The sequence below is a fragment of the Clinocottus analis genome, unplaced genomic scaffold (genome assembly GCF_023055335.1).
Source record: "Clinocottus analis isolate CAN_PGR_092001 unplaced genomic scaffold, fCliAna1.0.p SCAF_8, whole genome shotgun sequence".
In the NCBI taxonomy this organism is placed as follows: Eukaryota; Metazoa; Chordata; class Actinopteri; order Perciformes; family Cottidae; genus Clinocottus; species Clinocottus analis.
Window position 1 is genome coordinate 4,404,678 of NW_027176240.1, and position 18,501 is coordinate 4,423,178.

Below are 18,501 nucleotides of genomic sequence, written 5' to 3' on the forward strand. Positions count from 1 at the left end.
CACACACACACACACACACACACACACACACACGTGGCCAATAAAGCCAATTCTGATTCTAATGCATTTAATTGCCACTGTTTTTCTATATCAACCCTAAACAAAACAAAAAAGATGTCATCTAATCTGCCAAAAGGTTTTTAAGTTGCATCGGCTGAGAAAAACAAAACAAGACGGGGAAAAAAACAAAAAAATACTGAAAGAGAAAGTTCACTATTGAAAGTTTCAAATCTCAGCAAGTAAATGTACTAAAGTGAAAACAGTCACTGGCTGGAGGGAAGGAATCTTTACAGTGATGGATGGAGCGCAACTTACACAAGATTTGTTGTAAAATGATACCAAACCACCAGTGTTGGCTCACAATATACAATATGCTTTGCTATAGTCAACAAAAGACCAACATCAGCTCCGATATCCAGATGTCAATACTCTATGACTTCCCTGCCCTGTCTGTGGCACTCAGCCTCAAACTCATCGCAGAAGATGTAAAGCTCTCATCATCTATTCTTTTTGTAATGGCTCAGTAATTTCCCAAGACAGCTGGGCAATGTAGTCCACGGCCGACATTACTCAAATAGGACGAAACGATGCATTTGCTGGGGACGTTTATCACATTTGCTTTGTGTGTGTGTGTGTCTGTGTGTGTGTAACAAAATAAACTACAGTGTGTGGGTTCAGGTAATGAAAAAACATGTCACCCAGTGTGGCTCACTAAAGTGTTTTTAATGGTTTCTGGACTATAATGGAGAGCTATGGAACAGAGAAACACGATATATTAGACTTTGATAATCACACACACACACTCACACACACACACACACACACACACACACACACACAATACTTATATAATTAATTGTATTGCCGTTTAGTTTTTCCAACATCAAGAACAACAAATCATTTTACAGCCAACCATTGTTTTCTGTTTTTTTTTTTACAGCAGCACCAGTGGACGTGGGGAGCTGGTGTCACGCCGTCATGTCTGGTGACACGAGGTCCCACATGGCCGCTGAAACATTTATCAGATGACGGCCGGACAAACCCTGAGAAGTGGCCGCGCTACGCTGTGATCATGTCAGTGTCCGGTTCTGTGTCACTTCAGTGTTGCCGTCACATTGTGTTGTATCTGCCTCCCTCTCAGAGACACACACACACACACACACACACACACACACACACACACACACACACACACACACACACGAGACTATTTGCATACAGCAGACTCATTTATTTCTTAAAACTCTGAAGCCAAAACTTAATTATTATCCTCATTGACCCAAATTTCTCTCTCTCTCTCTCTCTCTCTATCTCTCACACACACACACACGTCTGCAAAAACAAAGACGTCTGCTCTTTCTGCTATTTATGGCCATAATTAATTCATGAAAGACGCTGAGTTTTACGTCTCTTCGCGATGGATGTTCGTCATGTGACCTGACAGCTCAGACAGAACGTGTCGGGTGCAAAGATGCTGGACAGGTCTGCAGGATGCACGCTTATCTAGCATCCATGCACTTGTCTGAGACTCCTTGTGTCTGTTTTTATGCAGGAATTTCACTATATACATATTTGCATGTATGGATTTGTGTGTGTCTGCGTGTGTGTGTCTAAGACGTGGGCCACTGGGGAGGTAAAAAAGCAAAAAGAGCAAAGAGCAAAGTGATGTTGCAAAAGAAGGTAAGAGGGAGGCGACAGAGGATGCTGGAGAGACTGGAGGGCAGATCAATGTATAAAAAAAAGGAGAAAAATAAAAAGTTATTTAAGGACCGCAATACCCAAAACTTCTGTAAGGTTTGAAGCTTTTGTTTCCTCCTCTGGAGGTCTGTAATGTTTCATACCAAAAACACTATCTCTCTCTGCAAGGATTTGAAAGGAACAAACAAATTATGACTTTATCTTCAGAATCAGAACCATTTACTTGCTACACATGCGAAGAATTTGTCTTTCGGTCTCGCATCCCCACTGAGCCATCATTTCCACCTTAATCATAAAATACAAGCGTCAGATACCGTGCAATTTATTATTTATTGTCACGTGCTCCTCAGAGGATGCAACCTTTTTGATTTTAATGACCTCATAAGATGAGGATAGAGTTCAGCTCCGCTACTGGTGAGGCTTGAAGATACATTATTAATACGTTGTTTTATGTTGTTTTGCACAATAAAAAAAGCGCGGTTTCCCGGACGGCGGGGCTTTCGGCTTATTTTCACAGTCTACCTCAGCTTTTTGTAGATATTATAATCGTTTTAAAACACTTGGAATGACCCGCTTTGATTCAAAGTATAGCATCACGACACTCTGGGAAAAAAAAAAATGTATTCTCACTGTTGCGCTAACAAACCAAAAAGGAGTCTTGTACATCAGAGGAAAACTCTCTCATTCACATTTGTTTTGTTTTTTTCTCCCCCAGCCTCTAAAATTAGAACCAGGAGGCTCTGAAATGGTAATTCAATATGTGCACCACACCACCACCGACTTCAACGCGACTAAAGTGGAGCACCATCTTGGTTATGTAACCACGTCCATCAGTCAGTCTCTCTGTCATTAAAACAACAAATGAAATATTCAAGAGCGGAGGAATTAGAGGAGGCATGTCCTGCCAAGAATTAGTCCACGGTCACCAACGTCAGCTTCAAAGTGAGGAGATTTTACGAGCGCTCCATTTTCTGCGTTTTTATTTTTCAACGTAGGGAAGGTTGATTGAGTTCCTTCGCGGCTTTTCATGAACACGTCTCCTCACATTCATGTGGTTCACACCTCACGGCTGCCGAGTACAGCCAGTCGTAAAGTGTGAAGTGCCTGCTAGCGTGTGTGTGTGTGTGTGTGGTTTATTTGAATCTTGTTTTATTTTTTAGAGGTGACATGTCTTCTTCACCCTCGCGATATTCCCATGAGATGCCAGGATGCATCCCAATTTATAATCACATTCTTGTTGTTGTTCCTTTTCGTTATCACAACCTGTCGCTGTGCAGCCTGTGTGAGCACTATACCGGACGACAACACGGCCAAACCACATGGCGCTTCCTGGCATGTGCATGACGTGGAAGAGAGCTTCTCGCGCCTCGGACGAAAAACGTGGCTTTTAGCTGGAGTTGGTCACAGCGGTGGCCGTTAGTGCAGCGAGAGAAAAAAAAAACCCGCTGCCGTGTGACGCACACCACAACATAAAAGGTTTCAGAGCGGTGTTGTTGCGTTGTGTCTAAACGGCCTTCGGTGAGTGAGAGACAGGGGGGTGAAGGGAGAGTGCTCGAGAAATACAAACTCAAGGGAAAAAACATGAATGAAAGAAGAAGAAAAAACATGAATATTAGTTTTGCCAGAGATGTTGCTCTGAGAATTCAAAACATAAAAATATTTCAACGATTGCCGTAGGGAACTTTGAACGATTATAAAATAGACTCAATTTAAGGCTGATGCCTCTTTATGACCTACACAAGTCGACAAGACCATCAACGAGAAGACGCAAAATCTGATGAAATTATGCAGGTTTACCAGACACTCCTTCAGCTCAAAGTCCAGCGGGGCCTCTGGAAGCGACTAGACCACCACAGACACAGACAGACGCAGACAGACAGACATAGACAGACGCAGACCGACACAGATCACCTCAGACAGACACAGACAGCGACTTCTCCGGCCATGAGAAAGAGCTCTACAGTGCTGTGCTGCTTCTCTATTTAGTCGTTTTCATCCTTTAAAAAAGTCACAAGAATGCAGCCAACAAAGAATTTAAAAGGTTGGCAAGTTTGTCTGAATGTCACTTTTAAAAGACCTTGTATAAGCCCTTTGGGGTCATTTGTCAAAGTGCACGGCTCTACAGGTTTAAGATGAGATCATGGTCCATGTTAGAATAAATGTGTTACAAACATAAGTTTAGTACTTGAAGTATGTCCGGTAGGACTGATGCTACAGGGGAACAACAGTGGATGCAAAGAGCCACTGATCAAACTGTAGTATTTGACAAGTTGGGAGGGAAAACACATTGATGGTAGTTTTCTATTTCTTCACCCAGATTAAAGATTCAAAGCACAACCTGCTGCTGTTGACCCTCTGACCTGAATGATGTTGGTTTATGACATGAATTATGATGAACAGCAGGACGTCCGAATCAGTTTACCCCCGAGGGTGAAACACTAACTTTAGTCAGTATCCTTTTGAAAGCGATAAAAACTAAACTCTCAAGGACACATCAGAAGAAGAATTTATCAAGCAGACTTTAATGGTCTACGGTTAACAGAATGTGACCCGAAACTGCACATAAAAAACGATCATCTTTATTTAATCCACTCTCAGATCTGACAATGCGTTCAACTCCTATGTGAGCAACAGAGAAACGTTAACTTATATGGTAGCAGGGGGCTGACATTGTGCTAGAAATACTGTTTAAATGTCTGATTACCTAGAAGAAATAAAGCCCTAAACACACACACACACACAAAAAAGTGAAATCTTCTTTTCCATTGTAGTGGTGCCCATGAGCAAAAATAAGAGAAACGATAAAGTCCAAGCTGTGTTGGAAAGAGTTGTCCCTTTGGACCAAATGTGCCAGCCAGTCAAATTGGGCAAGAGTTGACGAAAATAAACACGTAGGAACTTGACAATCCCCCTAGACTGGATAGGAGACCTCTGGGACTTTATGTTTGGGTCCGTCAGACGCCGCCAGGTTGCTGCTCAGACTTTACAGGATCTCCATGATGCCCTTAGACCGATTTGGGAGGACGTCCCTCAAGACACCATCCGTCGTCTCATTATGCATACGAACACCTGGAGGCCACACAAGATATTGAGAAGCATTTTGAGTTGTAGAAATTGAATTTTGGCGAAATGGAAACATATTTTTTTCACTTTGAATTTCAGGGTGTCTATGAAATTAAGCCCTCTCTAGGCTCAAACTTATTTCACTCAAAAGATACAGCATCCTTTTGTTCCTAAGACATTGAACTCTAGATAGATAGATAGATAGATAGATAGATAGATAGATAGATAGATAGATAGTCAACAATGTTTTTCCATATTGAGATCTGAAGGTGTTTTCAAAGTGTTCCTTTTAATTTTTTTGAGTAGTGTATATAAAACCTCAATCGTTCATTGTGTTGCTGCGAACTGTTTGAGTTGTAACGTTGTATTCCCTCAGGTATACTTGTCTTTTCTTTCCAATCCTCTTCATTCCTGGTGAAATAACCTATTTAATAGGTATTGCTGAGGAACATACAAAATAAAGTATTGTGGAAAACAAAGACGGCCACATAAAAAGGAGTTTAATGAAACATTTTATTTGTTGAGGGTAAACCCAAGATCACATTAAAAAAACATTCCACGAAGACAAAACCGATGCCATGCAGGGCTACTCCAAATCTTATTACACATACAGTATCTCTTGCATTGGGCTTTGGGGGTAAAAGTTATGTATTTGTGTTTGTTTTTTTAGCTTATAAGCTTTGTGCACATGGTCCTTTGGAAAAAAACAACAACCCCAAAAGGCCTCTAAATGCCGTTTGGCTGTTAAATGCATTTATGTACAACTATAAAGGAAAAGGGAAATTTATTACGTCCAGGTATTTTGAATCATTGTACAGGTTGACGCCTGGATCCATGTCAGCAATAGGCATTACCATCACTGAAGGTTGTTTTTTTTAACTCAAAGAAAAAGCGAAAGGTTTAAATACGAACAGGACGGCACTTTACTGCAACATCACGTGACTACATGAAGGAATATTGAGTACACATTTAATACTTTTTATTCCCTGATTTGAACGTCATCCTTACAAGATGAGAAGTCATTTTAAATGATTTATTTAATTTGTTTGTCAAAACAAAATGTTTGAAAGATATATATGTATATATATATATATATATATATATATATATATATATATATATATATATATATATATATATATATATATCTGCTTGCATTCCTCTATTTCATGTGTTTTTAATGTCCCATTTTTAATCCATAACGTTATAAATTTTATGCATCTTTGTTTACCTTTCACCATCTTCCATTACCTCACGTTGCAATGCATTGTGGGTAATTCCCTTAGGCAAAGTCAGCATCTAATGATGACTTACAGAAAGGGTTCATAAAGTGCCCTCAGGCACTCCACGATTTGACAATGGGACGCCCCTAAACCCTCGAGGACTGTGCAGGAGCGCGCCTCAAAGTCCGTAAAGAGATTGGGATTGGGCCAGATTCTTCACGGGGCAACGTGGCAGCATTGGTCACTTGGTTCGTCACACATTTAAAGTAACCTGCTCACATTTGTCTGTCGATTCACCTCTTGTGGTTGTGCCAATCACGACTCCCAGGAGAGAAGCTAAAGTAGTGAGGTGAGGTCAGGTGGATGATTCAACGTATGAAGGGTGTTTCCTCCATAACACTGACTTTGAAAGAAAGAGTTTTCATGAAGACGAGGTGAAAAAAGAAAGATTAAGTGTGAGAAGTTTAAAGTGCTGAACTGTACTGCAGGAACATTTGTTTTAAGTGAGTAATTGTATTTCTTAAGGACAAGATGCCAATAAAAAATGACAAATTTGCACATAACGACAACTGGCTTGTTAGCATATTGTCATTCCACCCACAAGTGCCCCTGGGAAATCTTTCAGGTTTCTCTTAAAACAAAGCCAGGTCATCTTGTTGGCGTTGGTACGGAGGAGTTTCTTCACAAAGTTGATGGTCTACCTTTTACGTTTTGGAGGAAAATATTATTTCCAGTCCAGATACTGCAGATAGTACTGCACAGAAGGCTGGCCAAGGTGGACTCAAAGTGTACTTTTGACATTGGGAATTAGGGTTTGCACCCCCTCTTTAGGGTCTGGTCTCCGAAAACACGCCAATGGGTTGAGGGCAGATCGCCATCCTGCTTAATAAAGTCCACATTTCGTCATCATTTCACCAGGACCACCCAGATTTACCCGACCATAACGTTGTAATCCTCGAGATTTCATTCTTGGTTCAGTGCGGCAAACACACACACACCCCCTGTGCTCGGGTGTTTGCGAACGCTCACGCAGAACTACAAATGAAGAGCAATGTTGCATGTTGTTTTCATTAACTACTCAGTCAGTAACTGCCACTGAATGGGATTGCATTGCCGCACACGCTGCTGCAGAGCAGCTTTCCACACGACAGCAGGACACCGTGGAAGGAGTTTTGTCACCTTGCTGAGGATTTAGAGGTGTGCCTGCAGCTCGTCATCTTCAAGCAGCTCACCGTGGCTGCTCCCTCTTTGTTGAATCACTCTCGGCAATATTTAAAACGGATCAAGTGTCAGAAAATGGAGAAAAAAAAAGGTGGATATTTGATGAATGAATGCTGTCAGTGCTAACAGTGGTGATACAGATCAATCCGTTTCCTGTGGCTGCCTCCCAATATAAGCCTCCCGCCGTAGGATGTTCCATTTGCATGAAACTTAATACAGCTCTAATACGTTTGCAGGAGATTGAACAGCGAGGCAGAATTTAATGAGATAGAATTACAAAAACGCTGGTTTACACACTGCATCATTTCCTGTGAATCTATTGTCTGAAGTCAGTTTTAATACATCACAGCAATGGCAGACTCCGACAGTAACAAGACTAAAAGCTTCACACTGCTGTGGTTTTGTCTACATGCTGTTTTGTTGGTGTTCATGTGATCTGATGAACTGCAAAAAAACTGATATTTATCATAGATGAGCAATACAGAAGAGCAGGATTTTCATAGCACATGCTTTCATAAAAGAATACATTATTTTCCTGAGAGAAAGTGAACAAGCACATTAGTGTGCTCATATATATATATATATATATATATATATATATATATATATATATATATATATATATATATATATATATTGATAAGTGTAAGAGTGTAAAGGTGGAAAAGAAGATTATTCTTTTGGTCTCAATCCCCAAAAACTACTTTTTGGTTGAGCTTCTGGAAATAGGATTTCTCTTCAAGAGCAAATCAAGTTCAGGGAGATGTATTTGGGCAAATAATTCAAAGCCCATAATCCTACATCTAAGCAAATCCTACAGTTCCTAAGACACCAGAAATATGGAGACTACACCCATATTTAATTGTTGAAATATGTCATTCAAATACTCTCTTTTCTGCTTTTAGGCTCTCTTTCATATATTGGAACCTAACCTTCAGGATTTGATCCCATCTTCAGGGGGAGATAGCAGGTTTATGCCACAAAGACATGGAGAATACATTGTCTAAAAGAGCCTGGAGATTAAGTTGAGATTAATGTGTGTTAAGTAGTTCTAGTCATGAATCAGAAATTATACATATTCAATTATTAATTAATGAGTTGATTAAAATACATTGTGAATGTGTAATAGTGCTTAGAATATTATGCTGGAAGTATGATGGCCATTCTCATGCTCAATTATTTCTTATAAGATTTTACATAAATCTTTTGCTTGATACTATAAAAAAGATTTAACAATGTTTTACAAATATATAAAAATTCTAAAAAGTATTTTCAAATTGTCCTATGTAAATATTTGGTACTGGTTTTATGGCACACATGGATTAAAAACACCAATATTGGAAGAAAAAAAAACTTCTATACATCCTCTTTAACCTGAGTCTTTAGTTTGGGATGATACAGTTTCATAAGACTTTGATTATTGTAGAGTTCATTTTATATAGCCGTGTCCACTTAAAAAAAAAAAAAAACAGTTCCCACAATGTGAAATGACGAACATCTTCCCACAAAAATACAGTTGGGCTCATTGGATCCACAAGAGTATCATCTTTCCATACCCAAGTCATGCAATCCTGTCACAGTCAGCTTCCTTTTCCTCCTGCCACGCCGTCACGTTTAATCAGTGCACCTGTTTGTCGTCTTATCGGCCTCTGCTGTACACCTGTTGGTCACGCCTCGTCAGCTCAATCGCACTCACCTGCCCGCCTTACTGCCCGTATGGTATCGCCTCGTTAGCTCACTCTGCTGACAGCCACAAGGGGCGGGGAGGAAATAAAACTCCATGCAGCGTAGTATCGCGATATTTTTTGCGTGGCGATATTGTATCGAGACACCAAAGTCAAGTATCGATCTTTTATTAGGTCAATTATACACTTTTTGGTCTTAGGATAATAAAAATCAATTGCTTTTTCAGTCCACTAGATGGTGCTTTGTTTTTTTCCTGGTGAGGTCAGCATGATTAGTGGAAAGTTGGTCAATACTAAAAAATGGAGGTATCGGAGAAAGAAATCTGAAATGTGCCGTCCGCGTTTTAAATGAAACGCCTGGACTTCCTGTCACTCGTAGCACCGCCGCTCACATAGCTGTTGCACGACGCACAGGACAACATTCACGACACAACGCTGGTCAAAGACATTTTTAAAAAAAAAGCATGAATCAAACTGGCTACTGGTCCTGTCGCGCTGGAAGCGGCCGGTGTTACGGATTAACAGGCGGCGCCACCGTCTTGGGAATCCCCGTTGTCCGCTGATTCTCGCTAACCAGAGCCCTTCACATCTACTGTTTTTTCAGTGAAGAAATATTCAAGAACAAAAGTTAAAAGACAGGTGCGTCCGCCATGTTGTTTTTGTTTAGTAAAACAATCCAGAGCTCAGAAACCGACAACACTCGACAAATTCAATGTAATGTACTATAGTTTGGCTCCAGTCTGCATCTCATGAGCCTCGTGATATTCTGGTCTGATCTGTGTTGACTTCTCTCTGAGTGTAACTCACTGCAAGTGAGATTCATATTTTGAATATTGCCACTAATGAGCAACTTAGAGCTGCACAAAAGAAAAGATGGTCATTAACTGCCCCTGCTCCTCCTCCTCGTCCTCCTCCTCTCTTTACAGAAGCTTTCATCCTGCAGAGAGGTAGGTAATGGCGCATAATTTGTTGGGAGGTATTTTAGGTCCTTTGCAGAGATGTGAATGGAGATTTTGGAAAAGGAAAGTGAGACCCTCTCTCGAATGGAGCCGAGAAGGTCAGTCCACGATGATTTACATTGCGAGTTGATTTCTGAAATGCAAAAGGGCATCCTGCAAATTGTAAGCTCCCAAAAGCTCACCATTTTGCATTTGGTGAAGAGAATCTAAGCACAAATGTCAACGTCTTAGCTTTTGGTTCAAAGCTTAATCTTGTCCTCCAGCCATGTGGTACTAGTGATCACACAGAGGGGGGGATCGTAACCCTGGGCTGCTGTTGAATAGTCAACAAAATGTTGTCTTGGTCTTTTCCTTCACACTTGTTTATTTTTCCTTTACTGTTATGTAAAACATGAGGTCAAGGAAAGATGTGCAGGACAATATAAAAGACTCAGGAAAGAGAATCTGACTGCCCTAACTCAATGATAGACAGATGTTTCCCTTAGTGGACAATTAAAAGACAGTGGATGTGATCGTTGGCGCAATGGTGCGACGCTGCAATTGTTTGATGTGGGACAGAAATATATCCTTTGATTTTGGCCAATTAATATAAAATGTATCATATCTGAATTAGATTAGAAAGGTAGCACTTAAGCATCTTTCTTTAGCTTCAAGAGAATATTATTATGGGTGCCACAAATACTTCCAGCCTGGTCTAACTCCATGGCATCCCTCAAGGGTCTGTATGAGACACACTAAGCTTTCCACTAATTCAACATTAACCGATCCGCTTCATTGTTAGACGCAGCTTATGGGACATAGTTATAGGACTGAGAAGTCCTCTAAGGGTGGGAGGGAGGTACGGTGAGTAGGATGAGTCAAACAAGTGACATAGTGTCACGGAGTCAGTTAACCACGTGTGACAACGTCAGCTGAGAACCTTCGGCGTCAAGATACACGTGCAAAAGGACGCATTTGCCCAAGAGGCAACGTATGACGAGTCGGGATGAGATCAGGTTGATACTTCCAGGTCATTCCACTAAATAAGGAACCTTCCAAAGCAAAGAAAGGCTTTCTGACTACAGCCCCTATATCTCTGTTCAAGGATTGCCGTGGTGGCCTCACGGGAATGAGCATTTTGATCTTTCGACGGTCTAGTTTGATGAGTTATATATTAACATTGTCCCTATAAATTAATTCCAGTGTTCAAGAGAAACCATAATCCTATTCTGGGTTATGTTATAATGACATCACAATCAGAATTGCAAAACATACAGATGCAAATAATTCATAAATAAGACAAGTGCATTCACAGTATAAATACCACACACTATTTAAACACTCAATACAGTTTGTTACAGACTACAGAGAAAACACCTCCACTCTGACAGTGATGATCTGTGTCTTTATTAGTATGAGTTGTAGTTAAACACATTATATCAACTGATTTTTCATTAGTGTTAATATTTCAGGTGGATTTTTTTTTATACCAGGAAACAATTTTGTTACACAGATCACATCCAGACACAAAGTCTGTCAAAAGTTTCTCCGGCTGTTAAAGCCGACTGACAGCTGATCCTGCTGTGATCAGCGGCCGCCGTCATCAGAAGCAGACGTCGCTCCACGAGACGCTTCGGAGGAAGTCTCATTTCAATGAAAACATATTTCCTTGTTTCCTCTCCCCTCGCATGGTTTCCTTGCGTCTCTACACGCATCCCTGGCGGGAGGGACTAAGACGCAAGTGAGGGAAACGAGGGATGCAATTAAGAGACTTGGTGCGCACCCGTTGTATGAGGCTTGATTACAGGATGCGATGCAGCTATAGTGGGACGCTGCACCGTCTCCTTCACACCTGTCTTCACTTAGATAATCAAACTCCCACACAGGGCACACCGGGAGGAAGGGAGGCAGCAGGTGGAGGCCGTCTCACAAACACCACCGTCAACCACAAGCAGGTGTCGCGTATGTCGGTAAATTTCTCGCAAAAATTGAATCTGAAAGTCTTTTCCGCAAAGTTTTTCTGTTTGCTTCAGGCCACATTTATTTGCACGTGGCCGGGTATTTACGGAAACGAATATTTCTGCCCCTCCGTTTTCAAAAATAACGTCGCGCACACAATGGCCGCGTTTCCCAGATTCGTTAAGAAGCTCTTAAGCGCTAAGAGCTTCTTAGGAGGGCTCTTAAGAGCGCTGTAGAAGAAGGACGTGTTTCCCAGAGTCGTTCTTAGCTTAAGAAGATCTTAAGAAGGAAATGTAAGATCAGTCTGACCCACTTAACAGCAGAAGGCAGTTAAGAACGTGTTTGGGAAACCCCCTTATTTTAGTGCTCCTTCTTAGCCGAACTTTTTTAAGAGCCTTCTTATGTCCTTAAGAACGATCGAATCTGGGAAACGCGGCCAAGATCGTTTTCCAAAAAGTTTCTGTTTCCATGAACCCGCATGAATACGCCACGGAGCGCCGCCATGACTGTCAAACCTGTACGAAAAGGGTAAAGCCATGCGAACCAATCAGAATCCTCAAAATCAACAACGACGAATAACACGATCGACTTCCTCTTCCTTTCAAACTGTAAACTAAGGACGCTTACATATGACGAGATGCATTTTTAGTCGCATACGGTGACGTTTGAGGACCGAAAACTTTGTTTTTGTGCACACGCAAACACGAAAACTGAGTTTTCGTAGATATCCACTTTGGCTGAAGTTTTTAGATCGTTTTCCGTGATAAAACCTCCGTTTTCGTGTAAATGAATATATATATGCGTTTCCCTTCCCGTGTAAACAAGGCCTCAGATTTCTCCCCCTCATATTTTGTCTTTAAGGCGTTATCCATTACCATTATAGTTTCTCGCTGCTCTCAGCACTATATACACGATGTCGGCTGTTTTCTTTCAGCAAACACGACGCAATTTTCTTTTTGTACTGTTTACAACACTTAATCAGCATTTCGAAAATGTGTGTGTGTGTGAGTGTGTTTTTGCACCAAACTTATTTCTGTTTTGACTGAGCGAAGCAAGTGAAGCTCTCCGTTGACTCATTGCCTCGTCATTCATTATCTGCGTAAACTCGGCAACAGAGAGGAGCTCCTCCAACTTTACATCTTTCTGTACGGTTGCACGAAGAGGAAGAGGGAGAGGGGAGAAAAAAAACATGAAAGGATTTTGCTTTTTAATTGGAAATTTGGGGTTATGAAGTACTTTGAAGATCCCTGCTGTCTCGTAAGCAGTTTCTGGGGTGTAATATTCCTCCTACCCCCCCCTGACCAAAGTCTTATTTATTTTGGGATCGTCTACATGTCAAACTCTTAATGCTCCTTCAGGCTTCCGCTCACCATCCCTGCGATGAAAAAAAAAACGTCCAGAGGCAAAAACCAGACGCTGCTTTTAGTGGATTTAAGATTATTTTTAAAATATATTTGGGACTTTTGAATTATATTCGGACGGTGACTAAAAGTACTCCCAACGCTATACATTCATACCCGTCATGTCTTCATTGTGTTTATTTATTTATCTGAATGACAACTCTTTCCCGAGGCCCTCTGGTTTTTTATTTTTTTGTTTTATTTCAGCAGTTAATGGGATTACCCTGGACTTGAATCCACCATATCATTCCTTTACCAGAGAGCACTGCATGCTCAGTGTAACAACCGCTGCAGCATTTCAAACGAGTCACAGACGAAGAAAATACACAAAAGAAGGAAAGCGCCAACGCTACAGCGGCTTCTGAGTATGTGGAAAGAGTCGAAAATGTGTCGATAAAAAAATTGGCAAACTGGTGCATGTGAGCTTAAAACGGACAAACGGACGGATTCAAAGTCAAAAGGAAAGTGTAAGCGAGCGTCGAGGCTTGAGAATAAAAAAAGAAACACATGTGTGAGAGAGACAGAGAGAGCGAAACGACACAAAGGTGACAAGATGCACAATGTAACTGGAGGTAGAGTCGGAGGTCGACGCCGGCGCGAGGGAGAGAAAGCCACACAAAGAGATGACAAAATATACCCAGCTCATTATTAATTAAATGAAAGGAAAGTAGAGCAACCAGGCTAATGACATCAGAGAGACAGATGATGGTGAATTTCAGGAAAAAGACTTAAGGAAGGAGTTTGTCGAAAGCAAATTGGGCAATGAAAGAGAGATGGCCAAGGACGGGTGAAATTTGAAAGAGATGGAAGACGGTGGAGAATAATGATGAGAACGAAGAAAAATGTCAGAAGAGGAACAGGATGAATCGCAAAAGCATTTGAGGAAAGATGACGAGACACAAACTGTCTCAGGCCTCAGAGGACTTCTGATGTGGATTATTTGGGGGCTTTAAGTGTTGCCACGGGCTTTCATATAAACATCGATTCAATATATTAAAAAAACTGTTTTCTGGAAAGAAAACTTGTGAGTAAGATGAGGGGGAAAGTTTTTTTATAGTGTTTAAAGTATGTATGACGTCTTAATGAGGCAGGCTGGCTGATGCTAGACTGCAAAGGCATGAGCCGTAATTTGTTATAGCTCAGATGGCCTTTAAAAAAAAAAAGGACCTTTCAGTGCATCAAACGTTGAACGCATGCATTATGCCTTTTTCAAGCACTGGGGATTTAATGGAGAGTGGGCATATTGTATTAAATACTGTATGAGTAGTAAAATTTATATTAATTATTCATCTTTTTTTACTTAATAGGGCATGTTTCTCTTTTTGCCCTTTAGTTTGAATAAATGTCTCTTGAGATATACATGATTAAAGCTTTCATGGGTGGATGTCTGTAAGGGCCACATGCCAATCATGTTTGGCTGGATGGTGATGACACATCTGGCTCAGTTCCCTCGAAGGGAGGAAGGGAGGAAGGGAGTATGTAGCGTCTTGTCTCGCGCTCTATCGAGAGTTTTTTTGCTCTTAGTTTTGCGTCCTTTGGGTTGGTTACGTTTTTTCTATTTTTCACGTCATTCAATCAGTTCTCGTGTTTCCTCTTTTTATTTGTGTAAGTTTTCTCTTCCCTCTCCGCCACAACAGTCCAAAGACTCTGTTCAGCGCTACACTTCCCTTACCTGCAGCCGGGTCATCCGTTTTCAGCTGACCTCCTTGGCGCCAAGTCCCAAATTGCAGCGCTACAAAAGCTTTCCGCCCCCAATGGCCGACGTCCAGTGTGGATTCTCCAGTCAGCCATCCTCGTCGATGCCCAAAAATGAGCTCCAGTGGCCAGAGTACGGACTCAAGATCCAGTTGCCTGACTTTTTGTCCTGAACTCCATCTTCCTGCATCCAGTCCTACGCTCCAGCTCGCAGCCTGCCACATGCCGGAGTCTGAATCTTCTGCTGCCAGCCACTTGATCTCCAGTCTCGCAGTTGGCCTCCTGCCCGATCCCCAAGAGGGACTCAGCCCACGATACTGAGGTCTCTTCTTCTGCCATGTCCATTTCCCCCATTCTTCATTTCCTTGGATACTTGTTCCCTCTCTCCCTTTTGTTCTTTGTCAGTTTGTCTCCATTTGTTTGGAGTTCAGTTCCGGTTTTCCTCGAGTCCTCTCCTGCTGGTTTCCTGCCTGTTATCTCTGCCACTGCATCGTTTCTCCTCATCTTTCTCTCTTTGCCTGCTCTCCTATCGTGACAGTTGAGGAGGGGAAAGAGGATATTAAATTGAAGTGGCTTTGAATGTTTTCATTGTCTCTTTATGGCCTCCTAACATCACCCTTTTTTAAAAAGAATTCATTGATTTTATTCAGCGGGCCGTTTAGGGACAGAAGAGCAATCTAGGATCCAGATAACACCTGTGACACATTATTACTTTCTTAAATCGTTTACGGCATTTCTGTTGGCTCGCAGCTCCGTATTTAGAGACCAGCAGACAAAAAGCAACATGAGCATTAATTCCAAATCGTGTTTGTGTCTGTCTGATAGATGTAAGCCCAATATTCACCCACCATTTAATCTGCTTTCTGGCTCTTTAGCTGCTCCGTGTTTCACTTTAATCGTTAGCTAGTAGCAAACTCCGCCAAAATAAAGTTAGCCATTGTTAAAGGAACATTATAATAAAATATATAGCTCGAATTCGGAAATCTATATCTATTTCGTCTGAAGTGTTTTTCTGCTAAGCTTAGCACTAGAGGCAGGAAGCAGGAAGTATCTGCTTCTCTCTTAAATGGGATGAATAAGAGGATATCATACCCAGTTTATTTTGGGCCCAAAACCAGGGCCAACAAAATTTTTTGTGACGCAAACCGAGAAGGTGTCATGTTTCTAATTCTGCTCAAATTCAACATTTCCAAGCTCTTCACCACTGAACTATCTTTGTTGTGGATGAGCCCTGGGAGAGAAAAAACAAACACCAAAATCTGTGTGTCATTGAAAAATACAAAGTCGTCCAACTAAAACACATAAATCTGAATAAATATACAATAGTGAATTACACTCTTTTTGTTCGATGCATATTTTAAATGTTCCAAACTCTGGACTTTCAGCAGCTTGATGTGTTTCTGAGACACGATAGAAAACCACAATCATTCTCGGATTAAACGTCTTTTGAAGACTTTCCTTTTCCGGTAGGACAACAGCACGTTGATGTGATGTGACCTCCTGCGCGCTCATTACTGGCGTCTCTCTTTCAAGCAAAGTTTGAAGCATCACATTGCAACAAACTTTTTTTTAAAATTTGCATATTCAAAGGCCACAACGTTTAACTTGCCAGATCCGAAAATGTGTGTATTCGGGCTGTTTAGTTGGTATGATTTGTTGGTTTGAAATGTTAAACTGTTTCAAAGTGTGCTGAGAAAGGAAAGGAATCATATTGTCTTATCACTAAAGTACCAGTTGGCGGTGTGTTTAACTTACATGACATTATTTCTGCCTCCAGCGCCTCTCTGTGGAGTGCGAACACGTGGGTCCGAGTGATTGACCGTCACGGGCGTCACTGACGGAAAGCAGACGGGCTCGATCTTTGTCTCCGGCGTCGCTAAACGACAGATTTAACGGCCCTTCCTCTCTCGCTGCCGCCGACTTAAAGACATAATCAGTGTGATGGGCGACCGGATGAAGTCACCACTATTTCTCTGCCGCCCCCGCACACGCTGACTCATCATAATGAACATGTCTTTGACTCATTATATTAGCATGGCGGGTTGGCTCACGTCATAGTAATAACGCTGAAAGCCGATGATTAAGCGTTGAGTGATTTTGACAGCCGATCCGTCGTCTGTCGCGGTTCCCTCTTCCTCTTTCTGTTGTTTATGTTGATTCATTTGCAGACCTTTTAACTCCATCTCTTCCTCTCCACTTTAACTCTACTAACTACCTCCCTTCCTCTCTTTCCATCTCAATCGTACTCTCCCGTCTTCACTCTTTCTCTCTCCTCTTCCTCTTTGTCATGCAAAACTACTCACTTTCTGACTCGGGGAAAAACAAACTTCTCACTTTGTAGCTCACAAAGCCAAACTTTTGCCATGGAAATAAAGTACAGAAACACCGAATCCACGTCTCCTTGTGTAGAAGTACAGCGTGTGTGATGTTCTCCAGCTCCCTCCCCTCCCCTGCCGCGTTCTGCATGTTGCTTTGAAGAAAGACGATCGAGTCACTATGATATTTCTAAGCGCGAACGTGGGAAGGCTGAATCGATAGCGGCCGCTCACGTAAACGCACATGGAAATGCTTCGGGGGGGCCGAGAAAAGTAAATGAGTCAAACTCCAAATTGCGTCAGCGTGAGTATCAATAACAAGTGCACTTTGATCAATAGCAAAAAAAAAGCAATTTGAACTTTCTGTCGCAGTTGCACAGAAAAGCTGAAGTGCACTTTTAGTGCGACTGCTGGCGGTTGTTGTGCTGAGTTTTCCACTGTTGTGGTGAGCCACTGTGTGAGCCCAGTATGCAGAGAGATACTGGTTTGATCTCTGCGGTAGGTAAATATTAATAACCCTGCAGCTCCACTGGCTACACACACACACACACACACACACACACACACACACACTTTATTAGGTACTTGGACGCGCTTTATTCCTTCTGAACTGTCATAATTCTTCAAGGCATATGAATTCAAGGAGGTGCTGACACATTCCTCGCATGATTTAATTCCATATTGACGTCATAGCGCCGCACCGTTGTTGCAGATTTGTCGGCGGCACATCCACGAACTCATTGTCATGTTCAAGAAACCGGTTTTTAGATGATTTGAGCTTTGACATAACGACTTATCCGTCTGGAATTAGGCATCAGACGATGGGTTCATTGTGGTCACAAAAGGGATGGACACGGTCACTCAGTAATAATACTGACAGAGAGATGTATATTATGTTTTATATTGGAAATTTCCTTTAAAATGGATTGTTTCATTTAATGTATCATCTCGACCTTTCGACCTCGAAAGCCAGCAGTGTGTCCCGAGGCGCCCAGAGGGAATGTCGTTGAGTTTTGTAAAAGGTTCTGTTGTGTAAAATGCGCTTTGACCCGCAGGGCCTCCGTAGTCACGCTGGAGAGGGTTGTGGTTGAAAACCCAAGAAGATCAGCAGCTTCTAAAATACTCAAACCAACAACCACTTCACAATAGTCCCTTAATAACCTTTCTTACCCGTTCTGATGCTCGGTTGACTCTTCAGCAGATCGTCTTCCCCGAGTCGCTGCGACGTGATTGGCTGATTAGACACAATGAGCAGGTGTAAAAGTGCACCATTGTTCTTGAAACTTTAACGCCAATGAAGCCCC